General features: G+C 38.3%; 1 pseudogene; it reads right to left on the reverse strand.

The window, feature by feature from the left end:
* Window positions 1-14869: 14869 nt before the first annotated feature.
* On the reverse strand, window positions 14870-15802 carry LOC127689759 (olfactory receptor 145-like; annotated as a pseudogene).
* Window positions 15803-16298: the final 496 nt, after the last annotated feature.

Raw genomic sequence — 16298 nt, forward strand, 5'->3', positions numbered from 1 at the left:
TTGGAACTGCCAAAACAAAAATGGAAAAGATTCAAATGGAATAATCTCTGTAAACCAAAATTTTTGCATAACACGTCAATCCTCAAGAAAAGATAACAAGTAGGGAAAATGCCATAAAACAACAAAATAAAGTAGGAAAATTGAATTAATAAATCTTCAAATATCAGGAATCATACAGGAAAATAATCATTTACACCTTATTCAAGAGACTTAGAATGACTCAATGAAGCAAAACAAAATGCCTATATACTCTATCTATATGAGACTCTCTTTAATCTTAAGGAGACACATAGAATTAATATAAGGGAAGAGAAAAAATACTGTGTAAACCAAAAGCAAATGGCACAATAAATTTTATCAATAAAACAAATAACAAATGCAAGAGGGAATGCCTATCTACTATCTGTGTACTCTCTATGATAATTAGCATGGAATTTCCACCCACACATGACCTACAATACCATTCTGTCACTGGGTTCTCTACATGGAGTCTTCTACTCAGCTTTTGGGAATCTCAATTAAAATAATTAAAATAAGATGCATTTAGCTTATTATAGAGAATTTTTTTTTACAGCAAACAGTGGTGTATTCTAAAGGGATGAGAGACAATGGCCACAAAGAGCTTTATAGATCAATGTGGGATATCAGAGGGTAAAAATGAACTGTTGTGCCCATAAAGGAAGTTTTTATCCTCACACACAGACACACACAAACACACACACACACACACACAAATACACACACACACACACACACAGTGGAATTTTTCTCAAGCATAAACAAAAAAAAAATGAGGCCTATAAAGGAGAATGCAGAAAACAGAAGATTTCCAAGTTAATAAACATAAACCATACTCAGAAAAATAATCATCATGGTTTTTCTGTTCTGTATGATCAAAAAACTCAAAAGGACAAAGCTTAGTGTGACTATGAAGAGAGGAGAAAAATGTAATGGAGGTAAGTATGGGAAAATAACAATTATATCTATGTATAAAAATGATAAACTCTATTATATGACAAATATAAGCAATGAAATCAAATGCAAGCTATTATGAATAGTTGTATTGACATGTAACTTTAAATCCTTTGATGCAGATACATTTTCACTATGAATTATTCATGAAAAACATAAATGAGCATATTTATAAAATAAAGCAATTCACTAAATCCATTTAATGTTGCTGTTATATCCTTGTATTTGGGAATGACCACTAGGAAATACAATTAGTTGCAATATTTCTGTTGTGTGTTGTGTATGAATATTTTAAAAATATATAATTTAACCAGATTTATATGTAAGAAATTAATTTTGTATTAAATACGTAATATTGAAATTTTAGTATTAAAATATTACTATTTGTATGCTCTGTTTACTAGAACCTGGAAACCTTATCAGTAGTTACCACTGTAAGAAACAACTCCTTCTCTAGCAGGCAATAATAGCCAATCATTCTTCATAAAGGCGTGGATCTTATTGATATCTCCACCATCATGATTGAGTGATGATGGACCAATCTTGTTCCAGTCATTTGTAGGTTACAATAGTTGCTGTAACTTCATGAATGCAATGGTTAAGTCCTATCCTGAAGAAAACTTTTCACATCAATATCTCTATTCATCTTTTGGCTCTTATGTGTCTTTTCACTCTCTTCCATGATGTTCTCTGAGACTTAGGGGGCAATATTGATGTTGTATTTAGAGATGAACATTCAACATTTTTTATTTTCTTTTATTTTATTGCATATATTCTTCATTTATATTTTAAATGATTTCCCCTTTCCTGGATCTCTCCTCCCCAAAAGTCCCATAAGCCCTCTTCCCTCCCCCTGATCCCCAATCGACCCCTTACTACTTTCCTATCCTGGTATTCCCCTATACTGCTGCATTGAGCCTACCTAGGACTAGGGGCCTCTCCTTCCTTCTTCTTGGGCATCATATGACATGTGATTTGTTTCTTGGATATTCCCAGCTTCTAGTACTTTGACCAGTTCTATGGGTCTCTTCATTAACTCTGCTACTCATTTTCTGTCTAAGTATAAAATTTCTAATTTTAGTTGAGTTCTTTGTATATATCGGATATTAGCCCTCTATCAGATGTAGGGTTGGTGGAGATCTTTTCCCAATTTGTTGGTTGCTGATTTGTCCTTCTGATGGTGTCCTTTTCTTGGGTACCTGACAGAACCAGTTAGCAGACATATCCCGAGGCAAACATCGCTTGGGCCTATGCCTGTCATGTTTTTACCTGGACTCAGGGCCCCAGAAAACCAAATAACCCTATTAAAATTGGGTACAGAGCTAAACAAAGAATTCTCACCTGAAGAACTTCAGATGGCTGAGAAGAATCTTAAAAAATGTTCAACATCATTAGTCTAATTTCTGGGTATAAGCATTTATTTAAAAATGCAATTTAACACCATATTCATTTACAAGACAATATTAGTGGATTCCATGATAGGGCTTATGGCCCACCCTTGCCATGGGCTACTGACTGATCTGGTTAAGTATACAGTATGATGTAGAGATTCCCCATCATATGTTGAGTGAACCTCAAAAAATGTACTGAATAGTTATTACTAGAGCAGTCATATTACTCTTGGGATAATGAGCACATTGTTTTTGGTAGGAAGACATTCCAGCTTCTAGGGTTCACAGGTGGATATGACTATTGAAAATCTTTCTCTAACAACCTGCATAATATATTCTAGCCTCACAAGAGCTAGCCAGAAGAATAGAAGCTTCTAGATCAGATCCAGCTTGATTTCTCAGTATTTTGTGATTAATATGCATGTTGCCTTCAGCCACAGGATATCACTGTCTAGTCTTAGTTATCAATTAAAATCAACAGTAATGTCCTTTATTGTATATCTAACCATAAGTCATAAAATATCATAAAATTGGCAATCATATGTAATTTTCTGGGCATAGTCCTATCTACACATGCAAAATACTTACCTAAGATTTCTCGGGGCATGGTAAAACATCATGACCAAAGGCCATGTGAAAAGGAAAGAGTTACTTCAGCTTACATCTTTAGTATAAAACCCATCAACCAGAGGAGTCAGGACAGGAACTCCAGTATTAACCTAGCAGAGGCCAGGAAGTGACACTACTTAATAGATTGCTTCCATGGCTTGCTCACCCTTTTGTTATAGGACTCAAGATCATCTGCCTATGGATGGGATTACCTCATACTGGGCTAGCCCACCAACTGGATCACAAAAATGTTCCATAGTCTAGTTTTCAGGAGGTATTTTCTCAATGGAAGTTTTCTTTTCCAAGATGTCCCTTGCCTATGTCAAAGCTAAATAACAAAGTAGCCGCCATTAACATTGTCTCCATAGAAACTTCCTTTAAATTATATTTTTGAACATATCATCCTGTTTAGTACACAGAGCTACAATGAAATTCACAATATTTGAAAGGAGTAGCCTGTAGACTCAATTTCTCCTGCATTTCTTTAAGTGATTTTTGCATTTCCTCTTTATTGGCTTCTATCTGTTGACTCACATTCTCCTGAATTTCTTTAAGTGATTTTTGTGTTTCCATTGTAAGGGTTTCTAACTTATTCATGTTCCCCCGTATTTCTTTAAGAGATTTATTTATATCCTTTGTGTTCCTCTAGCAGCCTCATGACCAGTGATTTTAAATCCAAACCTTGTTTTCCTGGTGTGTTGGTATATCCAGGACTTGCTGTTGTGGGAGAATTGGGTTCAGACACTGCCATATTGCCTAGATTTCTGTTAGTAACATTCCTACATTTGCCTTTTGCCAGCTTGTTATCTCAGGCATTAGTTGGTCTTATTGTCACTGGCTGGTGTTTGAACCTCCTGTGAGCCTGTAAGGCTATTTAAGCACCTCTGGATGACGTGGCACAGATTTCTCATGTGCTGCCCTCCTCTTGGGTGCCCTTAGAGCCCTAGTATGACCTGCCCCAAGTTGTCCCTATGAACCTGGTATTGCTCATTTACTCCTTCAGGGAGTGATGATGTTGGATGCTGTGGGGACCTTTTCCAAGTGCTGATCCCTCTGCAGGGCAAAAGATCCCACAACTGGGTTGTTGCACAAATGGCCCATCTAGCTGCCCGGGCCCTGAGTCCAGGTAAAAACATGACAGGCATAGGCCCAAGCAATGTTTGCCTCGGGATATGTCTGCTAACTGGTTCTGTCAGGTATCCAAGAAAAGGACACCATCAGAAGGACAAATTAGCAACCAACAAATTGGGAAAAGATCTCCACCAACCCTACATCCGATAGATGGCTAATATCCGATATATACAAAGAACTCAAGAATTTAGACCCCAGAAAACCAAATAACCCTATTAAAATGGGGTACAGAGCTAAACAAAGAATTCTCACCTGAAGAACTTCAGATGGCTGAGACGCATCTTAAAAAATGTTCAACATCATTAGTCATTAGGGAAATGCAGATCAAAAGAACCCTGAGATTTCACCTCACATCAGTCAGAATGGCTAAGATCAAAAACTCAGGAGAAAACAGTTGCTGGTGAGGATGTAAAGAAAAAGGAAAACTCCTCCACTGATTGTGGGGTTGCAAATTGGTACAACCACTCTGGAAATCAGTCTGGCAGTTCCTCAGAAAACTGGGCACGTCACTTCTGGAGGACCCTGCTATACCATTCCTGGGCATATACCCAAAGTATTCTCCAGCATGTAATAAGGATACATGCTCTACTATGTTCATAGCAGCCCTATTTCTAATAGCCAGAACCTGGAAAGAACCCTTGTGTCTCTCAAGGGAGGAATGGATACAAAAACTGTGGTATATATACACAATGGAGTACTATTCAGCCATTAGAAACAATAAATTCATGAAATTTTTAGACAAATGGATGGAGCTGGAGAGCATCATCCTAAGTAGGGTAACCCACTCTCAAAAGATCAATCATGGTATGCACTCACTGATAAGCGCATATTAACCTAGAAACTTGGAATACCCAAGTCATAATCCATATATCAAATGATGTCCAAGAAGAACAGAGGAATGGCCCCTGACTCTGGAAAGGCTCAGTGTAGCAGTATAGGGCAACACCATAACAGGGAAGTGGGAAGGTGTGGAAGGGGGAACAGGGGGAGGGAAGAGGGCTTATGAGACTTTGGGTGAGTAGGGAGCCAGGAAAGGAGAAAGCATTTGAAATATAAATAAAAAATATATTGAATTTTAAAAAAAGAAAAAAAAAGGAGTAGCAGTAATTTAGCAGTTAAATTGCCTTTACATTAATACATATTAATTTTAAGTTTTCAGGAAAGATATGGATTTCCCACAAATTTTGGTCTACATAATCAGAGATATGATGTCTTCGTTCACGTGTACTGCATAGAGGGGTGAAATATTATAATAATTCATTCATCTATTCCCATTCATCTCATGGGAAATGAGGTAGAACAGCAAAATGAAGGATTTTCTAAAACTAAATAATGTCTATCAAGGGATCCAACTATCTCACTTCTGGGCAAGTAGCCAAAGCACAGATGATTTTTAAATTGTGAAATATAAAAGAAAGGACACATTGTTCCATAAAAACAAAATTATTTTTCACTGATTTTAAACTGCTATTGCACATACATCAGGGATATATTCTGATGCAAATGGCCCCATGAGGTCATCTTCACACTTTTAACTGGCAAATTTGCAAGAATCCCACAGCTTCCCTTTCACCATTATCTAAAAGTGGAATAACAATATACTGTTTGAAAATTTTTTAAACAAAACAGCCAAGCAAGTATAAATAAAATTACATTAAAACCTCAGAAATTCTTTTCAAACATCTTATTATCTCATGATCACTTTTTATGTATCCAAAATTAATTGTTAATAATTTTTTATTAAAACTTATTACTCACTATTAGAAGTTGCTGATTATTTCTAATCAATATATGTTCCTTTCAAAAATTGTTTTCCTGATTCCTTATCATCCTCTTTTGTGTGTGTATGTGGGGTGAGCCCTTGTTACTAGCAGTGAGTTGAGCTGATGTTCACAGAGAAGATGCTTGGCAAGGAATTGTATCTTCTGACTTTGCGAACACAACAAGATCATATTTATTAATGGACAAGGCAGCTGAGATGCCTCAAAGTCTGTGCTACAGCATGTCTTTAGTAGAATTCCTAAGTTTCTGTTTCTCAATCATTCCAAGCTGTTGTCCCTACTGCAGCTGTTTCCATGAGTATCACGTTTAGGAAAGTCTTTTCCTGGTACCCTGAAAGGTGCCAGAGACCATGAGAATGGGTCACTGTCATGAGTATTGGCACTATCTCTAAGTCTGGAGGTGTATTCTGTCCTGCAGTTGATTCAAAATTATGTTTGCACAGTATTTTACACATTGATGCTAATCCCTCAGAATACATATTTCATCTTAAGCTGGTTTTTCTATAAAATCCAACATCACCCCCTATGGTGAATAATATAAAAGAAGGAAAACAACAAATGTTTATTGTAGTGCATGGGATCTGACATTTTTCATATGTTGCTCATAATCATAAACATTTGAACAGAAATGTAATGAAATATCATTACCTCATAGTATAAAATTACAGTTTAAAAAATTAGAAAGTCACTATGTTAGAAGTTCTACCTCTAATAGATACTGAATGGAATTGAAAATGTCTGTACAATTAACTTGGTTCTAAAAAATGAGCATATTTTAGAACATTTTTTTGGCAAAGTAACTAGATATTGGTTTTATACTTTGGTTAAAATATTTTTTCATATACAATATCTTCATCATTTTCCATGCCCCACCTATTTTCAGATCCTCCCTCATCTTCACACATTCAACTTCAGTTCTTTTCCAAGCAGAGAAAAAACAATGAAGCAAAATATTAATAAAATAAAGAATGCTAAATCAAGAACAAATACAATAAAACACCCTCCAAAAATTCTCACAAAACAAAGTAACAAAATAAAAATAAAATAAAAGATGTAGTTCATTTTGTGTAAATTTAGCATATATATATATTAAATATTGAATGGATAAACAAAATGTTCTAAATTCCTTTCTCAGAATATATTAAGCTATAAAAAAATAATAAAGCACAGGTTCATTCTAAGGTTTGGATCTATCACATAAACATTTACAAGAAGGGAATCAGAAAAGAGAGTGCGACATTCTAGTTTACTTTATGAAATATCTACAAGAGGGGAATACACAGAAATAAAAAATTCAAAGGCATACTTTACAACGAAATCAGTGACCATAAAGAGGATTCAAATAATAAGATGCTTGAAACCTAGAAATCAATTTAGAACCCAGACAATTCAGGAACACATTCCAAAGATGATACTGAAATCATAGAGAAAATAATCAGCAAGAAAATCAAGGAGCTGAAAAGAACCAAAGAGAATCAATGAATCATTCGTACAAATAGAAACCACAGCAAAAGTATTATCAACAGAGCAATTAAAAGATTGTGAAACATTGATAAAAAGAATACCAGGGTCAAATTTCAGAAAATCTTTTCCCAGCTGCACTTGCAAAATGTATATCCTCCTGCTCAAATTGAGATGTATCAACTAGTTTCTATTCAAAAATGGATAGGATGAAGAAAGGAATCAAATTTAATTAATTAGTTAATTAATTAACTAGCATTATATTTCCTCAATTCACAGCCAAATTCCAAAAGAGAATTATTATTCCAATATTGTCTAAGTCAAATGATATTTTTAGAATACAGTAGATATAGAGTCAATTTTAAGTCTGCTAAACGTAAAACCAAGTCTAACAGATTACTCTGGAGTTATGATTTAATTGTCATTTTTAACATAAGGCACTCTAATCTCATTAAACTCTATAAGATTGGCCATCTCATATATATATGATGGTATATCTTTGCAATATTAATACTGCTAATGTGAATAAAGAAGGATTGGTGTAGTATTTTAATCAGTAAAGAAACAAGTGGATATGAAAACTCATAATTCAAAGAGACATAATTAAAGATCATTGTCTAATATGATATTGACTAACCATTTTTATTTTATTTTATCACTGGCAAACCATTATTTTCAGAACAAATTCTGTAACAATCTTAAAAATCTTTAATTAGTAACAACTAATTTTAAAATGTTTAAATACTGATATTATACAGGATAATATTGTTGAAACAGAAAAATTTCACCACGAATATGGAAAGAAATATATAAATTTTCTCACTATGATGAAAAAATTAGATAGAGAAATAAGCACTACACTGAGAAAATCTTGCATCTGTCACAATTGTCACAAAGATAAAAAGTATATCACTTGGAGGAGGGCGGCGGCGGCGGCGGCGGTAGCAGTGGCTGCTCCAGCTGAAGGGCCATCAGCGGTGGAACCAAGGCGACACAGGGTCCAGTTAGGCCCTGCGCCCACGACCACTGACCTTCGCTGACCAGCCGGGCAGCAAGCAGCAGCGGTTCTGCGGAGCCTTTCGCTGCACGGAAGCCACTTCAGAACTCTGCTTCCCGCCAGTCAGGAGAGACTCACCCCCATCTTGATTCCGGGCTCCAGAGATCGGTCAGACTGAGGTACACAAACATAATCCTAGGCCCAACACCGCAGGTGTCTGAGCCAGACGGGCGTTGGCCTGCACCCAGGCCCTGGGCTGTTCGAGTGGCCATCGGGGCTCCAACCCAGCCAGGAGTTTTTTTTTGCCCCGGCCGGCGCACGCGCCGCCATTTTGCCTACAGGAGCCAGAGTGCTCGGGAGGGCAGAGACTGCTAACAAGCGTAGCCTGAGGCTAACAAAACGGGGGTCTAGGCCCCAAAAGGCACAGGACTGACCCCAAGAACTGGGCGGTTTGGTGGGCCATCTGTGTGTCAACCCGCCCAGGGGGTTATTAGCACAACAGACTCTCCCGGTGCTTTTGGGGAGCGCAGACGCGCACGCCCGCCATCCGGGTCACCTGGCGGACCCAGTCATAGCCCTAGGGGAACTTTGCTCGGACCTTGGCCTCCCAGGCGTTTGCCTGGACTCAGGGCCTGGGCGACAAGGCTAACCTAGTGTGCGCCAGCCCGGTTGGGGAAATCGGCTGCCCAGCGGAGTGAGCGGAACACAGGGGAGGTCACAGCAGCATACACCTTCAGAGCTCCCTGGGGGTGCACACGGGTTCCATCTGGCCCACAGACACAATCTGGGGCAAGGCCTCAGGCAGAAGCCCTCAGGTCAACTCTTTCCACTTCAGATCAGCCTGGGTGGCCGCCACATCTCCAGGTCCATCAAGAGGCTAGTGGGGGCTTCCGGGCGGCCAGCTGGGAGAAGTCGGTGTGCTCCAATAAATCCTGCGGGCCCCAGCGGGAGCCTTCAGGTGCCTGCTTCGGGGTCTGAACAGCCTGGACAACAGCACCCTGTCTACAGGCAGTGCAGAGTGTAAGCTGTGCACCAGAGGCCAACAGGGAAGGGGCAGCATGCACTGGTGAGTCCAGCACTGACAAGACCAAGTAACACCAGTGAGAGCTAGATGGCAAAAGGCAAACGCAGGAACGTCACTAACAGAAATCAAAGCAATATGGCAACATCTGAACCAAATTCTCCTCTACCAGCAAGTCCTGGATACCCACCCCATCACACCAGTAAAACAAGATTTGGATTTAAAATCACTGGTCATGATGCTGGTACAGGAACACATGAAGGACATTCAGGAGAAAATGGATCAAAAGTTAGAAGCCCTTGCAAGGGAAACACAAAAATCATTAAAAGAAATCCAGGAGAATACAAAAGCCAACAAGGAGGAAATGCAAAAAACACTTAAAGAAATACAGGAGAACTTTGGTCAACAGGCTAAGGTCATGAAAGACGAAACACAAAAATCTCTTAAAGAAATACAGGAGAACTTTGGTCAACAGGCTGAGGTCATGAAAGAAAAAACACAAAAATCTCTTAAAGAATTACAGGAAAGCACAAGCAAGCAAGTGAAGGAGCTAAGCAAAACCATCCAGGATCTAAAATCAGAAGTAGAAACAACTAAGAAAACTCAAAAGGAGACAACTTTGGAGATAGAAAGCCTTGGGAAGAAATCAGGGGACAGAGATGCAAATATCAACAACAGAATACAAGAAATAGAAGAAAGAATCTCAGATGCTGAAGATTCCATAGAAACCATGGACTCAACAGTTAAAGAAAATGCAAAATGCAAAAAGCTTGTAACCCAAAATATCCAGGAAATCCAGGACACAATGAGAAGACCAAACCTAAGGATTATAGGCATAGATGAGAGTGAAGATTTACAACTTAAAGGGCCAGCAAATATCTTCAATAAAATTATGGAAGAAAACTTCCCTAACCTAAAGAGAGAGATGCCCATGAATATACAAGAAGCCTACAGAACTCCAAACAGACTGGACCAGAACAGAAATACTTCCCGTCACATAATAATCAAAACACCAAATGTTCTAAACAAAGAAAGAATATTAAAGGCAGTAAGAGAAAAAGGCCAAGTAACATATAAAGGAAGACCTATCAGAATCACAGCAGACTTTTCACCTGAGACTATGAAGGCTAGAAGGTCCTGGGCAGATCTCATGCAGACTCTAAGAGAACACAAATGCCAACCAAAACTACTATATCCAGCAAAACTCTCAATCACCATAGATGAAGAAACTAAGATATTTCACGACAAAACCAAGTTCACCCAATATCTATCCACAAACCCAGCCCTAAAAAGGATAATAGGAGGACAACACCAATACAAGGAGGGAAACTTCACCCTGAAAAAAGCAAGATAGTAACCTTTCATCAAACCCAAAAGAAGTTAAGCAATCAAATTTAAAAAATAACGTCAAAAATGATAGGAAGTAACAATCACTATTCCTTAATATCTCTTAACATCAATGGACTCAATGCCCCAATAAAAAGACACAGACTAACTGACTGGATACGTAAACAGGACCCTACATTTTGCTGCTTACAGGAAACACACCTCAGGGTCAAAGACAAACACTACCTTAGAGTAAAAGGCTGGAAGACAATTTTACAAGCAAATGGTCTCAGGAAACAAGCTGGAGTAGCCATTTTAATATCAGATAAAATTGACTTTCAACCCAAAGTCATCAAAAGAGACTCTGAGGGACACTTCTTGCTGGTCAAAGGAAAAATACAACAAGAAGAACTGTCAATCCTGAACATCTATGCTCCAAATGCAAGGGCACCCTCTTTCATAAAAGAAACTTTATTAAAACTCAAAGCACACATTGCACCTAACACAATAATTGTGGGTGACTTCAACACTGCACTTTCCTCAATGGACCGATCAGGAAAACAGAAACTAAACAAGGACACAATGAAACTAATTGAAGCTTTGGACCAATTAGATTTAACTGATATATATAGAACATTCTATCCTAAAACAAAAGAATATACCTTTTTTTCAGCACCTCATGGTACCTTCTCCAAAATCGACCATATAATTGGTCACAAGACAGACCTCAACAAATATAAGAAGATAGAACTAATCCCATGCCTCCTATCTGATCACTATGGAATAAAAGTGGTCTTCAATAGCAACAGAAACAACAGAAAACCCACATACACGTGTAAATTGAACAATTCTCTACTCAATGATACCTTGGTCAAGGAAGAAATAAAGAAAGAAATTAAAGACTTTTTAGAACACAATGAAAATGAAAACACAACATACCCAAATCTATGGGACACAATGAAAGCAGTGCTAAGAGGAAAACTCATAGCCCTGAGTGCCTCCAAAAAGAAAATGGAGAGAGCATACATTACCAACTTAATGACACACCTGAAAGCCCTAGAACAAAAAGAAGCTATTTCACCCAGGAGGAGTAGAAGGCAGGAAATCATCAAACTCAGGGCCGAAATCAATCAAGTAGAAACAAAGAGAACCATACAAAAAATCAACAAAACCAGGAGCTGGTTCTTTGAGAAAATCAACAAGATAGATAAACCCTTAGCCAGACTGACCAAAGGGCACAGAGAAAGTATCCAAATTAACAAACTTAGAAATGAAAAGGGAGACATAACAACGGAAACTGAGGAAATCCAAAAAATCATCAGATCCTACTACAAGAGCCTGTACTCAACACAACTGGAGAATCTGGAGGAAATGGACAATTTCCTTGACAGATACCAAATACCAAAATTAAATCAGGACCAACTAGACCATCTGAACAGTCCCATAAAGCCTAAAGAAATAGAAGGAGTCATAGAAAGTCTTCCAACCAAAAAAAGCACAGGACCAGATGGTTTCAGTGCAGAATTCTACCAGACCTTCAAAGAAGAGTTAACACCAATACTCTTCAAACTATTCCACAAAAGAGAAACAGAAGGAACACTACCCAATTCCTTCTACGAAGCCACAATTACGCTGATACCAAAGCCACACAAAGATCCAACGAAGAAAGAGAACTTCAGACCAATTTCCCTTATGAACATCGATGCAAAAATACTCAATAAAATTCTTGCCAACCGAATCCAAGAACACATCAAAACGATCATCCACCATGATCAAGTAGGCTTTATCCCGGGAATGCAGGGTTGGTTCAATATACGGAAATCCATCAATACAATCCACTACATAAACAAACTCAAAGAACAAAACCACATGGTCATTTCATTGGATGCTGAAAAAGCATTTGACAAAATTCAGCATCCTTTCATGCTTAAAGTCTTGGAGAGAACAGGAATTCAAGGCCCATACCTAAACATAGTAAAAGCAATATACAGCAAACCGGTAGCCAGCATCAAACTAAACGGAGAGAAACTTGAAGCAATCCCACTGAAATCAGGGACCAGACAAGGCTGCCCCCTTTCTCCTTATCTTTTCAATATTGTACTTGAGGTACTAGCTCGGGCAATTCGACAACATAAGGAGGTCAAAGGGATACAAATTGGAAAGGAGGAAGTCAAACTATCATTATTTGCAGACGACATGATCGTCTACCTAAGTGACCCAAAGAACTCCACTAGAGAGCTCCTACAGCTGATAAACAACTTCAGCAAAGTGGCAGGTTATAAAATCAACTCAAGCAAATCAGTGGCCTTCCTATACTCAAAGGATAAGCAGGCTGAGAAAGAAATTAGGAAAATGACCCCCTTCACAATAGCCACAAACAGTATAAAGTATCTTGGGGTGACTCTTACCAAACATGCGAAAGATCTGTATGACAAGAACTTCAAGACTCTGAAGAAGGAAATGGAAGAAGACCTCAAAAAATGGGAAAACCTCCCATGTTCATGGATCGGTAGAATCAATATAGTTAAAATGGCCATTTTGCCTAAAGCACTATACAGATTCAATGCAATACCCATCAAAATCCCAACTCAATTCTTCACAGAGTTAGAAAGAGCAATTATCAAATTCATCTGGAACAACAAAACACCCAGGATAGCTAAAACTATTCTCAGCAACAAAAGAAAATCTGGGGGAATCAGTATCCCTGACCTCAAGCAATACTACAGAGCAATAGTGTTAAAAACTGCATGGTATTGGTACAGTGACAGGCAGGAGGATCAATGGAACAGGATTGAAGATCCAGAAATGGACCCACACACCTATGGCCACTTGATCCTCGACAAAGAGGCTGAAAACATCCAATGGAAAAAAGATAGCCTTTTCAACAAATGGTGCTGGTTCAACTGGAGGTCAGCATGCAGAAGAATGCGAATTGATCCATCTTTGTCTCCTTGTACTAAGCTCAAATCCAAATGGATCAAGGACCTCCACATAAAGCCAGACACTCTGAAGTTAATAGAAAAGAAACTGGGGAAGACCCTTGAGGACATCGGTACAGGGAGAAAGTTTCTGAACAGAACACCAATAGCGTATGCTCTAAGAGCAAGAATTGACAAATGGGACCTCATAAGGTTACAGAGTTTCTGTAAGGCAAAGGACACCATCAAGAGGACAGATCGGCAACCAACAAATTGGGAAAAGATCTTCACCAATCCTACATCAGATAGAGGGCTAATATCCAATATATATAAAGAACTCAAGAAGTTAGACTCCAGAAAACCGAACAACCCTATTAAAAAATGGGGTACAGAGTTAAACAAAGAATTCTCACCTGAAGAACTTCGGATGGCGGAGAAGCATCTTAAAAAATGCTCAACTTCATTAGTCATTAGGGAAATGCAAATCAAAACAACCCTAAGATTTCATCTTACACCAGTCAGAATGGCTAAGATTAAAAATTCAGGAGACAGCAGGTGTTGGAGAGGGTGCGGAGAAAGAGGAACACTCCTCCACTGCTGGTGGGGTTGCAAATTGGTACAACCACTCTGGAAATCAGTCTGGCGGTTCCTCCGAAAACTGGGCACCTCACTTCCAGAAGATCCTGCTATACCACTCCTGGGCATATACCCAGAGGATTCCCCACCATGTAATAAGGATACATGCTCTACTATGTTCATAGCAGCCCTATTTATAATTGCCAGATGCTGGAAAGAACCCAGGTATCCCTCAACAGAAGAGTGGATACAAAAAATGTGGTATATCTACACAATGGAGTACTATTCAGCCATTAGAAACAATGAATTCATGAAATTCTTAGGCAAATGGATGGAGCTAGAGAACATCATACTAAGTGAGGTAACCCAGACTCAAAAGGTGAATCATGGTATGCACTCACTAATAAGTGGTTATTAACCTAGAAAACTGGAATACCCAAAACATAATCCACACATCAAATGAGATACAAGAAGAAAGCAGGAGTGGTCCCTGGTTCTGGAAAGACTCAGTGAAACAGTATTTGGCAAAACCAGAACGGGGAACTGGGAAGGGGTGGGAGGGAGGACAGGGGAAGAGAAGGGGGCTTATGGGACTTTCGGGGAGTGGGGAGGGGCTAGAAAAGGGGAAATCATTTGAAATGTAAATAAATTATATCGAATAAAAAAAAAAGAAAAAAAAAAGTATATCACTTAAACTTTCTCCTCAAACTTTTTCTGAGGGCAAGTTTAACATCTTTATTTCTCAAGCTGTAGATTAAAGGGTTCATCATGGGCACCACAATGGTATAGAATACAGAAGACACTTTTCCCTCATTCAAAGATCCAGCTGAGGAGGGTTTTAGGTACATAAATGCACATGACCCTTAAAACAGAGAAACAGCAATTATATGAGAACTGCAGGTATTGAAGGCTTTAGATCTGCCTCCAGTGGATTTTATTTGGCGGATATTAGAGAAAATGAAGCCATAAGAAATAAGAATGACAATACAGGGTAGAGTGATATCTTTCCCTCCTACAATGAAAATCTCTACCTCATTAACATAGGTGCTTGTGCAGGAGAGCTTCATCAAAGGCAGAAGATCACAGAAGTAATGGTTGATGATGTTTCCATCACAGAATGTCAGTCTCAGGATGCATCCAGTATGGATCATGGAATCAATAAACCCCATCAAATATGAACCAAGCATAAAATAGGAACAAACTTTGGGGGACATGGCAACATTATACGTGAGTGGATTGCAGATAGCCACATAGCGATCATAGGCCATTGCTGTCAGGACATAACCTTCAGAGGTGCCAAAAAAACAGAAGAAATAGAGTTGAGTCATACATCCTGTGAAACCAATAATATTTTTCTTTAGAACAAAGTTCATCAGCATTTTGGGTGTAATAATTGAAGAATAGCAGAAGTCTATGAAGGACAAATTAAAGAGGAAAAAGTACATAGAGGTGTGAAGGTGAGAGTTGAGCACAGTGAGAAGGATCAAGGTCAAATTCCCAAAGGCTGTTATCATATACATTACTAGGAAAACTAAGAACAAGGGTACTTGGAGGTTAGGGTTATCTGTTAATCCCATGAGTATGAATTCTGTTACCAAAGAGCCATTTGTCAGGGCCATTCTTCTCTAGTAGAATCTGTGGAGATAAAAATGAAACAGTGAAAGTAAAGAGCCACAGAGAATTTACAACTCTTTGTTCTCCCTTCCATATGACACATATGCTTGCAATACCTGAAAATCCCTCACCTGCTTGCTGGAGTTTATGGGAGACCACGTCAGGAAATGTTAATGAAGAGTAAAATAATTCAGTTACAAAATATGATTCAGTTCTGGTGACTCATTATTCAGCTTGTTAACAATACTTAATGCTTTGCTATATACTTGAGTCTGAACACTTTACATCTTACAATTTTCTATCCAATTTATGTAAATTATGTTCGCTTCAAACACATAAAAGCAAGTCTGTTGGGGACAAGCATATGTGGAGCAGCCTCACTATGGGCATCTCACAATGAATAAATGGTTCAAAACAACTTGTAAATCTTTTACTATTTGTTTCAGAATTCAAAGATGCATCAAGATAGGTCTTACATAAAAGTTACACAATAGCATAGAT

This window comes from Apodemus sylvaticus, chromosome 7, assembly GCF_947179515.1.
Source record: "Apodemus sylvaticus chromosome 7, mApoSyl1.1, whole genome shotgun sequence".
Classification (NCBI taxonomy): domain Eukaryota; kingdom Metazoa; phylum Chordata; class Mammalia; order Rodentia; family Muridae; genus Apodemus; species Apodemus sylvaticus.